This window comes from Papaver somniferum, chromosome 2 (genome assembly GCF_003573695.1).
Source record: "Papaver somniferum cultivar HN1 chromosome 2, ASM357369v1, whole genome shotgun sequence".
Classification (NCBI taxonomy): Eukaryota; Viridiplantae; Streptophyta; class Magnoliopsida; order Ranunculales; family Papaveraceae; genus Papaver; species Papaver somniferum.
This window is the reverse complement of record NC_039359.1, coordinates 71,347,279-71,357,290: the sequence shown is the minus strand read 5'-3', so window position 1 is coordinate 71,357,290 and position 10,012 is coordinate 71,347,279.

The following is a 10,012-nucleotide window of genomic DNA, read 5'->3' as shown; positions in this document are numbered from 1 at the left end:
TTTAAGTGTTTGGTTCATCTTTTGATGAGTGGTTGCATCATTTGACATTAGTGTTGACTAGGTGTAAGGAAAAGAATTAGTGCTTAATTGGGAAAAATGCCATTTCATGGTTGAATCAGGAATTGTCTTAGGGCACATCGTTTCTTCAAAGGGCATAGAGGTAGAAAAAGCCAAAGTTGACCTTATTAAGACTTTACAGGTCCCAAAAACCGTAAAAGATATTAGGTCATTCTTAGGGCATGCAGGTTTTTACCGTCGATTCATTAAGGATTTTAGCTTGATTTCTAGACTTCTTTGCAATTTGCTTGCAAAAGATGTTAAGTTTGTATTTGATGATGCTTGCTTAAAGGCTTTTGATAAGCTTAAAACTTTACTCACTACTGCCCCGATAGTCAAGGCACCTAACTGGAACCTACCCTTTGAAATTATGTGTGATACTTCAGATTATGCTATAGGCGTTGTGCTAGGTCAGGGAGAAAACAAATTACTCCATGTGATTTACTATGCTAGCAAAACTCTGAATGATGCCAAGATGAACTATACAACTACCGAGAAGGAATTGCTAGCCATCATGTTTGCCTTGGATAAGTTTAGATCCTATTTATTAGGTTCTAAGATCGTAATCTATACTGATCATGCTGCTTTGAATACCTTTTGTCTAAGAAGGATACCAAACCTAGATTGATTAGATGGATCCTTTTGTTACAAGAATTTTGTCCAGACACTAGAGACAAAAAGGGTGCAGAGAATGTAGTAGCAGACCACTTGTCTAGGCTAGTTGTTAGTTCCCCTAATAATTCCCTTCCTATAAGGGATAGTTTTCCTGATGAACAATTGTTATCTGTTTCCCAATCACCTTGGTATGCAAATATAGTGAATTATCTTGTTACTAGTCGAATGCCTCAACATTGGGGTAAGCAAGATCGTTCTAAGTTTTTAGCCGAGGTTAAGCATTTCTTTTGGGACGATCCTTATCTGTTTAAGTATTGTCCGGACCAGATTATTAGGAGATGTGTATCTGAGAGTGACCAGTCTGGTATTATCTCCTTTTTTCATGAACATGCATGTGGGGATCATTTTAGTGCTATAAAGACTGATGCTAAGATTTTGCAGTGTGGATTTTACTGGCCTTCGTTGTTTAAAGATTCCCATAGTCATTGTGTTTCTTGTGAGCGTTTACAGAAGTTAGGAACCATTTCCCGTAGAAATATGATTCCTTTGAACCCTATTTTAGTGATTGAGGTCTTTGGTTTTATGGGTCCATTTCCTATTTCGTTTGGTTATCTTTACATACTTGTCGCTGTAGACTATGTGTCTAAGTGGGTTGAGGCCGTTCCGTGTAAAACGAATAACCACAAGGTCGTAGTCCATTTTTTGAAAGAGAATATACTTACACGTTTTGGTGCGCCTTCGAGCTATAATTAGTGATGGAGGTTCACACTTTTGTAATATACCGTTTGCAATTTTAATGAAACAATATGGTGTTACCCACAAAGTAGCTACCCCATATCACCCACAGACTAGTGGCAAGGTAGAGGTCTCCAATAGGGAAATTAAGCGTATTTTAGAGAAAACAGTTAATCCAAATAGGAAAGACTGGTCAGCGATTGAAGCCCTTTTTAGAGCCTTTTCCTACAGGTGATGTTGAGGAGGTCCCTCTGGAGGACCCTGTTTACCTTGATTGACCATCAAGGAGATTTTGTATGTTGTATAATATTTTTGTAGGTTTTTGGTTACACTTCACCCAGGTTTCCGACTTCTCTCTTTACTATTTCCTCATGTTACTTATGTTTTTGGTACTGTTCTTTAATTAGAAACATTGAGGACAATATTAGATTTAAGTTTGGGGGTGGGGTAGAACTTTTTGTTACCTTTTCGTTGCAATAAATAAACTCCAGAGCCTAGAAATTTATGCCTATTAAGGATGGCACTAACCAATCTAAGTGGATGGAAGCATTTTGGTTGTAGGAGTTGAGGAACCAATCTGACTAGATGGCAACATCTAAAGAGTCTATTCATAAAAGCACAAAGCTCAGGTGTTAGAAATAATATGATAGTTTCACCATATCTCGTTGAGTCCTTTTCACTTCTGTTTTTATTTTGTTTTGTTTTTAAACTATGTTTCTCTAAGTGATTACGTGGGGCTCACGATTCAAGTTGTTACCAATACTATGGTGAATTAGAGTGATTGAGATACAAAAAAAAAAATTGAAAAAAAGTTGAAAAAAAAAAGAAAAAAAAAAGAAGAGAAAAAACAGAGAAATTGAGACCAGACCATCAGACCAACTGGAATAAATTCAATAAAGTCGACCACTGGAACCCTTGTATATGCCAGTTGTGTTGACCTAGAGTTAGGATTATCGACCACTGGTATCCTTGTATATGCCAGTGTGTTGATATTAGTCATACTAGTATCTCCGTCCATTAGGATAGGTTCATTTTGGCGGAGGCCTTAAGACAGATATGAGAAACACCGTTCACCTAGTAAACATCAAAACCATCTATGTTTTTCTCTATATCCATCTTCTTGATCTATCCATGTGATTAGTTTTGACTCCGGATATTGATGTCCATAGTGCGACTATCTGAGTAGAGATCTGTCACTTCATATGAATTTTAGTATGCTTGAGTGCGAACTCGTGTACAACAATTGGAATTTCGCATCAGGGTACTTCCTCCTGTAGTCAATAAGTATGACAACCAAGGAGATTCTTTAGTGCCTTCCAAGGTTCTGTGTAGATAGCTAGGGTCTGGAGTATAAAGGTTTTGTGGGTATACCTCTGGTAAGCCCTCCGGAGACAACACTCTGCCACTAGAAACACCTGGGGGTTTAAAGGCTTATTGCATACGCTAAATGCAATCGACGATGCCTGCGACAGTGAGTTAGGATTTTATTTATATTTTATTTGTGCTCGAGGACTAGCAAATAATAGGTTTGGAGGTATTTGATAGACACATTTTTGTGTCTAATTTGTCTCGATTCTATATATTGTTAGAGCTCATTTTTGTACTTATTATGGTGTTTTATGTGTGTGTAGGTATTTTTGGCCAATAAACATTTTTGGAAAAATCGGCTCGAAAAGTTGTCTAAAGCACCTGGAGGAGATGATATTCGGACCCCGGTTTGGATAAGGGGCACCCCCAGGACACCCCTTAAGGTAGGTGCTAAAGGCACCCCTACTCTGGATAAGGGGCACCCTTTATCTTCACCAGAATTTTGGCGGGAGAAAACTGAATTCAAATTCAGTTTTGCAGCGGAAATTTCAGGCGAGATTTTGCTGGAGTTTTGGCCAGATTCAATGGCTCTTTGGATTGGATATATCCTGTTATGACTAAACAGGGCTGGTAGGTGTGATTGGATCGAATGAGTTGGGCTAGATAAGCTGGGAGAAGGAAACAGAGGTGTTGCAGTCACGGGTTTTTGTTGGAGTATTGTTTTCGACAATTCAGGAAGATTAAAGGCTAGAAAAGCTTCCCCAACAATCGTAGTTATCTAATAAAGAGTTTGGAAGTATTGGGAGAGGTCAAACACGCGTGAAGAGAGTTTGGCAGAAAGAAAACTCCGAAACTTGTTGTGGAGATAAACCAAGATTTTGGGGGAGATTTAATCGATTTGTGGCCTATAAAAGGAGAGGGGATAAGTCATATAAGGGGGACGAAACCTTAGGAGAAGTTTAGAACACCACGGAGCTCTAGAGATCGAGTTGCAGGAAAAATACCTTATTCTGCTGCTGCTGCTGAAGAGGAAGAACACGAAGAACATTGACGCACAAGCAACTGTCGCAGAATCCGTGGCCTTTTCTTTCAAATTCAATCGCTTTGTCACAATTTCTGTAACAATTATTCAGAGTTCGCAACAGTTCTGTGTTAGGGTACTTTGGAACAGTGGTTCGTAACAATTATATCCGTTACAAACACGTTGTTTTATACCTTCTCTTCTTTTTAATCAACTTTTGAGCAACAAACATGTATTTTGAGCAAGTGGTTAATATGAGGAGTTAAACTCCATTGCTGAGGCGATAGAGGAAGCTATTTTTCCAACAAAAAGTGGTATATTGTTATTTATTTATTTATCGCAATTATTTTTATGATTGTTTTGCCTTGAGTGAAAATTGTTTGAATGATTCTTGTTAAGCAATTGTTATTTCTTTTGATAGAGCATGCTTGGAACTAGGTTTTTGATGTTCTATGCTTCGGATTTACACTTGTTATTTTGAGAATCTACTTGGTGCAATAGTTTAGAATCAAATTGAACGAAAAAATTGCATGAATACAAAGATTGGATTAAATCACTTTAAACTTGGAAAATAGTGGAATCTTAGCCTCGGTGTTCTTTTAATATTGATACCAACTTTGTCGGTGTTTGATATAATTATTAGCGAGTTTTCTATTTAGTTTTGAATTTAAGTCTAAAGTTATCCTTCACAAGTTCGAGAATCGAATCACTTTTTACCACTATCTACAAATCACATCATGGACTTTGAGGGCAAAACCCATTTAAGGAGGGTGGAATGATAAGACCACGTTTTATGGAACATGTCAATGGTGTTGAACCGATGCATCACTCAGGCATATTTGGCATATATGATCCTTTATACGGGATAAGTCTCTCAAGATTGTGGAAGCCACTCTGGCTAGCAAGTGAAGGGCGCAGGGACCACATAAATCCAATTGGGGCACAAGGCATTGGATAAGCATAGATTATTTATTATTAGAGATAATATATTTATTTAGGTATTTTATTATATTTTAAGTGTTTAATTATTTTATTTATATTTTATATTTGTTTAGACTAGTATTTTAGGAGTAATATTGTTTTCTAGGCCTTATCAGTTGATTAATCATAACAAGAAAATTATTAAGCAAATTGCTACCCTTTGGTTTATTGATTTCTTCGAATCATAACCTTTTGAGCTTGAGCTGCTGGCCGTTGAATAAGAAACAAATCGTTTCTTATCAATTGGTATCAGAGCAAGTTCTTTTCTATCCCAACTTCCGCAGTCATCATCATACCATCATCAATCATCGTTACTACACCCGACACAATCATCTCCATCTTTCGCAAAAACAAAAAAAAGAAAAAGAAAAAAAAGGCCGTTGTCGCCATTAAACAAGCTTCTTCGCTTCCAACAAGTTCTGCTGCATCCACTATTGGGTTCATATTATTTGGGTAAGATCTTATACTGCTGGTAGTTACGTTTTCTTTAGTTTCGGTGCTTTTCAGTTAGTTAATTACGCCACCCATTAATCCATATTTAGCACCTAGTACATTAAATACCTCATACCTCTTTTGTTTATCATCATCGTTACCAGTTATACATACATCTTTAGTTTCACACCATATATCACTGCATAACCTGAGTTGTCTAAACCTAGCTAGGCCAGCATAATAGTTGCTTCTCATCAAATTTTAATCATACATTTTTTCCATTAACCATCAGTTTACGTAAAACCCTAGGTGGCATGATCCTTCTGTAGCAGCACCGGCACCCATCTACCAAAATCTATCCCAATTAATTGTCAGTAATAAGCCCATTTAACCCAACTTCTAGCCCAGAAGGCAAGCCCAACAGTAAGTTGCGTGGTCCATCCAAATCATATGTCAGTATGCACCACGAAACAAGCCAAAGGCTGTTGTGTCAGCAATTTGATGGCAGAGATCCCGAAGGTTGGTTACTTGAAGCACAATTAATATATGAATTTCATGAAATTCCGTCTGAAGATTTTGTGAAGGTAGCTAGCAATCATCCTATCGGCAGTCCGTTCAAATGGTACATGTGGGTGTAAGATTATATTTCAGGGTTTTGAAAGAATTTTTGTTTTGCTTTATAGAAGCGCTTCGGAAGTGATGACCCAATGTTAGCACTAGCTAATTTGCAACAAGATTTAGACGAAACTTGTGCTTATTGGAAATCTGCATTCCAAGAATTCAAGGAGCATCAAAGAGCTAAAGTTGTGAATCCACAGGCTGTTGCAACTATATCCGATTATTTCACTATTGAGATGCCAAAGCCCAGTGAGATTAATTTTATGATACCGTTAATGTTCCTGCAATAGTTGTTGACGGAGAAAACCAAATTATAAGTGCCTCAAAATAGGACCTTGAGGGCAAGGTCCTATTTAAGGAGGGTGGAATGATAAGATCACATGTGGAGCCAGTATCAATATATATAGTGGACTTTGAGGGAAAAGTCCCATTTAAGGAGGGTGGGATGATAAGACCACGTTTTATTGAACATGTGAGCGGTGTTGAACCGATGCATCACTCAGACATATTTGGCATATATGATCCTTTATACGGGATAAGTCTCAGATTTTGGAAACCATCCTGACTAGCCAGTGAAGGGCGCAACGACCACATAAATCCAATTATGGCACAAGGCATTGGATAAGCATAGATTATTTATTATTAGAGATAATATATTTATTTTGGTATTTTATTATATTTTAAGTGTTTAATTATTGAGATTTTTACAAATCTAGGCCTTTTTTTTATGGTTTCCAAAACTAAGCTTCTTTTTTTATTTCATACAAAACTAGGTCTTATTTGACCAGAAATGATGGATGGAAAGTTAACCTAGTTAAGTGAGGCTAAAAAGACTTAACAGTCCTCTGAATTGCAGCTAGGCGAAGAGATGTGTACCACCACTTGAGTTGCAACTGCAATACCACTTCTCTTGGAAGCAACCCCCATCACCATCTCAGCTTCTAAGTCTATCCTGCAACCATTTGCAACCACGAAACTCGGGACAAATGGGCACTGAACCTGTACTCTTGACTTCGGCATTCTCATCATCTCAAACCCAAGTCACTAACACCCACAACTTACTTGTTGCAGCACCAAACAAATAGAACTGCTAACCATCGCACCTCCATCTTCAACTGCAACTGCATCACTTGCATGTATTCAACATCACCAGCTCTTCAGCCTTATGTGCATCTCAAGATAAACTTCTCAACTCTTCAAACATTCATCCCCTTGAACCATCTCTGCAATCTGACAGCAAAATTCCAGACTTAGACTCACTACTGCTATCTACAGAATCACCACCAGTTTGTGTCTCATACACAATTCAGTCTACTTCTATGCCAACTTCTTCTTGCTACAGTTGCACCACAATTCCATTAATTTCACCTGCAATATCCTGGCAACAACTTATAACAACATAACTTGATCCATTCTCCATAACCTGCAATACTAGCTATTCTCATCTCAACCCACTTGTCCTAACATTTATCTACTCATTCTTTCCTTCAACCAAGCCCTTCTTCCATCTGTTACAGTTCATACACCAACTCCCATCGTGACCATGGCTAGCACCTGCTCTTCTCTGTAACAATAACCCACACATTTGAGCAACAAAAATCACCAAAACCCAATTGTTGGCAAATATCCTGTTTCAGTCCATTCAGAACATCACCACCATTCTCAGCTCTTGTAGCACAACACTTCAAACCTGACAACAACTCCAATACAGCTGATACTTCTGTAGCTTCATAACCTCTCTTCCAGCAGTTTATCTTCTCCCTGTAATAGGTTTAATCCTTTCGACAAACAACCTGTGTGCAGTTTACTGGTGCTTCACAGATGAATCCATTCTTGATTTGTAAGATCATTTCTATCTCTTTCCCTGCACAAACCTATATATTGAAGCATTCATTAATCTTCATGGTTAACAACCAAAACTTATGGCAGTAGCTTGACTTCTCTGGATGGTTTCTCCTGATCAAATCTTCATTAAATGTTCTCATAACTCGCTGTATACTCGAATCCAGTGAGAACCGAACTCATAATTCCTCACAGACTCTTCAAAAAACTTTTTAATTTCCACCATTCAGCCATAATTTCAATGGCAACAATGCTTGTTTCTGCTCTGTTTTCCCTTGAAAGATAACTATGTTTATACTGGCACCAAATTCTTATCCAAATAATTAAATAACTCAGACCCAAACTACATACCTTGATTAAAACTCGAGTATGTGGAGTTATGCTCAAGATTCAAGCTGATTGGGGTTTCGAAGATGGTGGAATTCTCCCTGCAGTGGATATTTCAGCTTATGCCATGGAATTACAGGGAAGAAGGATAGTTTATTTCCACAATTGTTCGAGAATAACCGAGATTAATCGAGATTGTTAGATAATTTTGAGTCTGTGATGATTTTAGGGTTTACGGGAAGAAACAATTGCAGGTGATTTTGAGTTCTGTTGAATTCGAGAAACAAGATTTACAAAAGATGAGAAGAAGTGGTGAGATGCTGATGTTGATCGGGAGATTGATTCTGCGGAGCTAGCGATGTAGAAGAACACAACACAGATCGAGAACAAAGGAGGACAAAATTGATGGGTTTTGCGAGGATTTGAAAATAAAGGGCATAATCGTAATCTCTGCACCTCCACGAGATATCGTGGTACGAGAATTTGAAGATATATTGACCGGTCAATACGAGATATTGACGGATTTGGATGGAGTCGGTTTAATTGGCCAAGATTTGTAAGAAATAAAAAAACAGGCTTAGATTTGAAAACGAGAGTCCAGAACAGACCTACTTCTATATATATTCCTTAATTATTTTATTTAGAGTTTATATTTGTTTAGACTAGTATTTTAAGAGTAGTATTATTTTCTAGATCTTATTAGTTGATTAATCATAACAGGAAAATTATTCTTCGAATCATGACCTTTTGACCTTGAGCTGCTGGCCGTTGAATAAGAAACAAATCGTTTCTTATCAGATACTCTGGAGAAAGGATAAAAACTATGTAACATTTTAAATTTTTGAATAAAAGTTCCTCTCCTATCAAAAAAAAAATAATGGCGCAGAAACATCCACGACAAAAAATAATAGGGTAAAAACATAACTGGCTTACAGCTCGGCTTAAATAACTTAGATTCGAGATGAAACAATTTATCAGTGAAGAAAATTTCGGGGCAAATGTTCGTATCCGAACGGACTGTTCGTCTAGTGCCGGCGAAGGTCGTCAGCTCTGCCCATCGGTATTGACCGTTGATCAACCCGCAGTCGGACGACCTATCTGTCCAATCTCAGCTGGACAACCGTTTGTCCTACCACAACACACCAGATGGCCACCCATACTGACGCATCACAGACTAACGTCATTCTGACATCACGGGAATAGCGTGTTGCTGAGATCACTCCTTTAAACGTATTACTGAAGTGGCCAATATGACTGAGCACTTTACTGACCTGTCCGTGTTGTGTGATGACATGGCAGGCTGACCGGCTACCCCAACTGCTGACATGGTAGTAAGTAATGCTGACTGTACCCCGGTGTTGACGTGGTAATGCTGATCACTCTTCCCCGGTGCCGATTGGCAATGCTGGTGTGGCACTTTCTGGTCACTCTTCCCCAGTGCCGACTGGCATTTTGCAGTCGTCTATGGGTTTCTATGCTTGGACCAGCATATATATAGCGCCTATAAGACTTTATCGAGTGCAAATTTGTGCACCCCTTGATTACCGGGGTGCACGTTTCTGCTCCTCTCATTGGTCCACTTTAAGAGATATGGTTTTCGGTTTCCCATCTTAATCTTTATGTTTTCCTTTTTTTTTATCTTAAATTATATTTAAAATACCAGAAATTGAAGTCAGCGCCCTATTTTTTCTCAACTAAATCCATGTTTATCTCTCTTCTCTCCAAATAAAAAAAAAGAATAAGAATACGGAAAGTCTACTGAATCAGTCTTGTTCTCTATCACTTTTCAAAACCCCAGCAACAACATGATTTTGAAAGAATTTTATGAAGCTAATGTCGATATTGCTCCTCGTGGAGATTCGATAATTGAGGTACAAAAATCTACCCCCGCAGTACTACTTAAAAAGATGGTCTAAAAAAGCTACAAACGAAGTTGTGTTCGACGCTTCTGGCAATTTAATCCCAAATGACAACGACCCATCTGCTACACAGTGTTACAGTGAGTTGTCACATATTTCTCAAAGAATTGTTAGCAAGTGTTGTTCACAATCAAAAGAATTATTTGATTTGACTAAG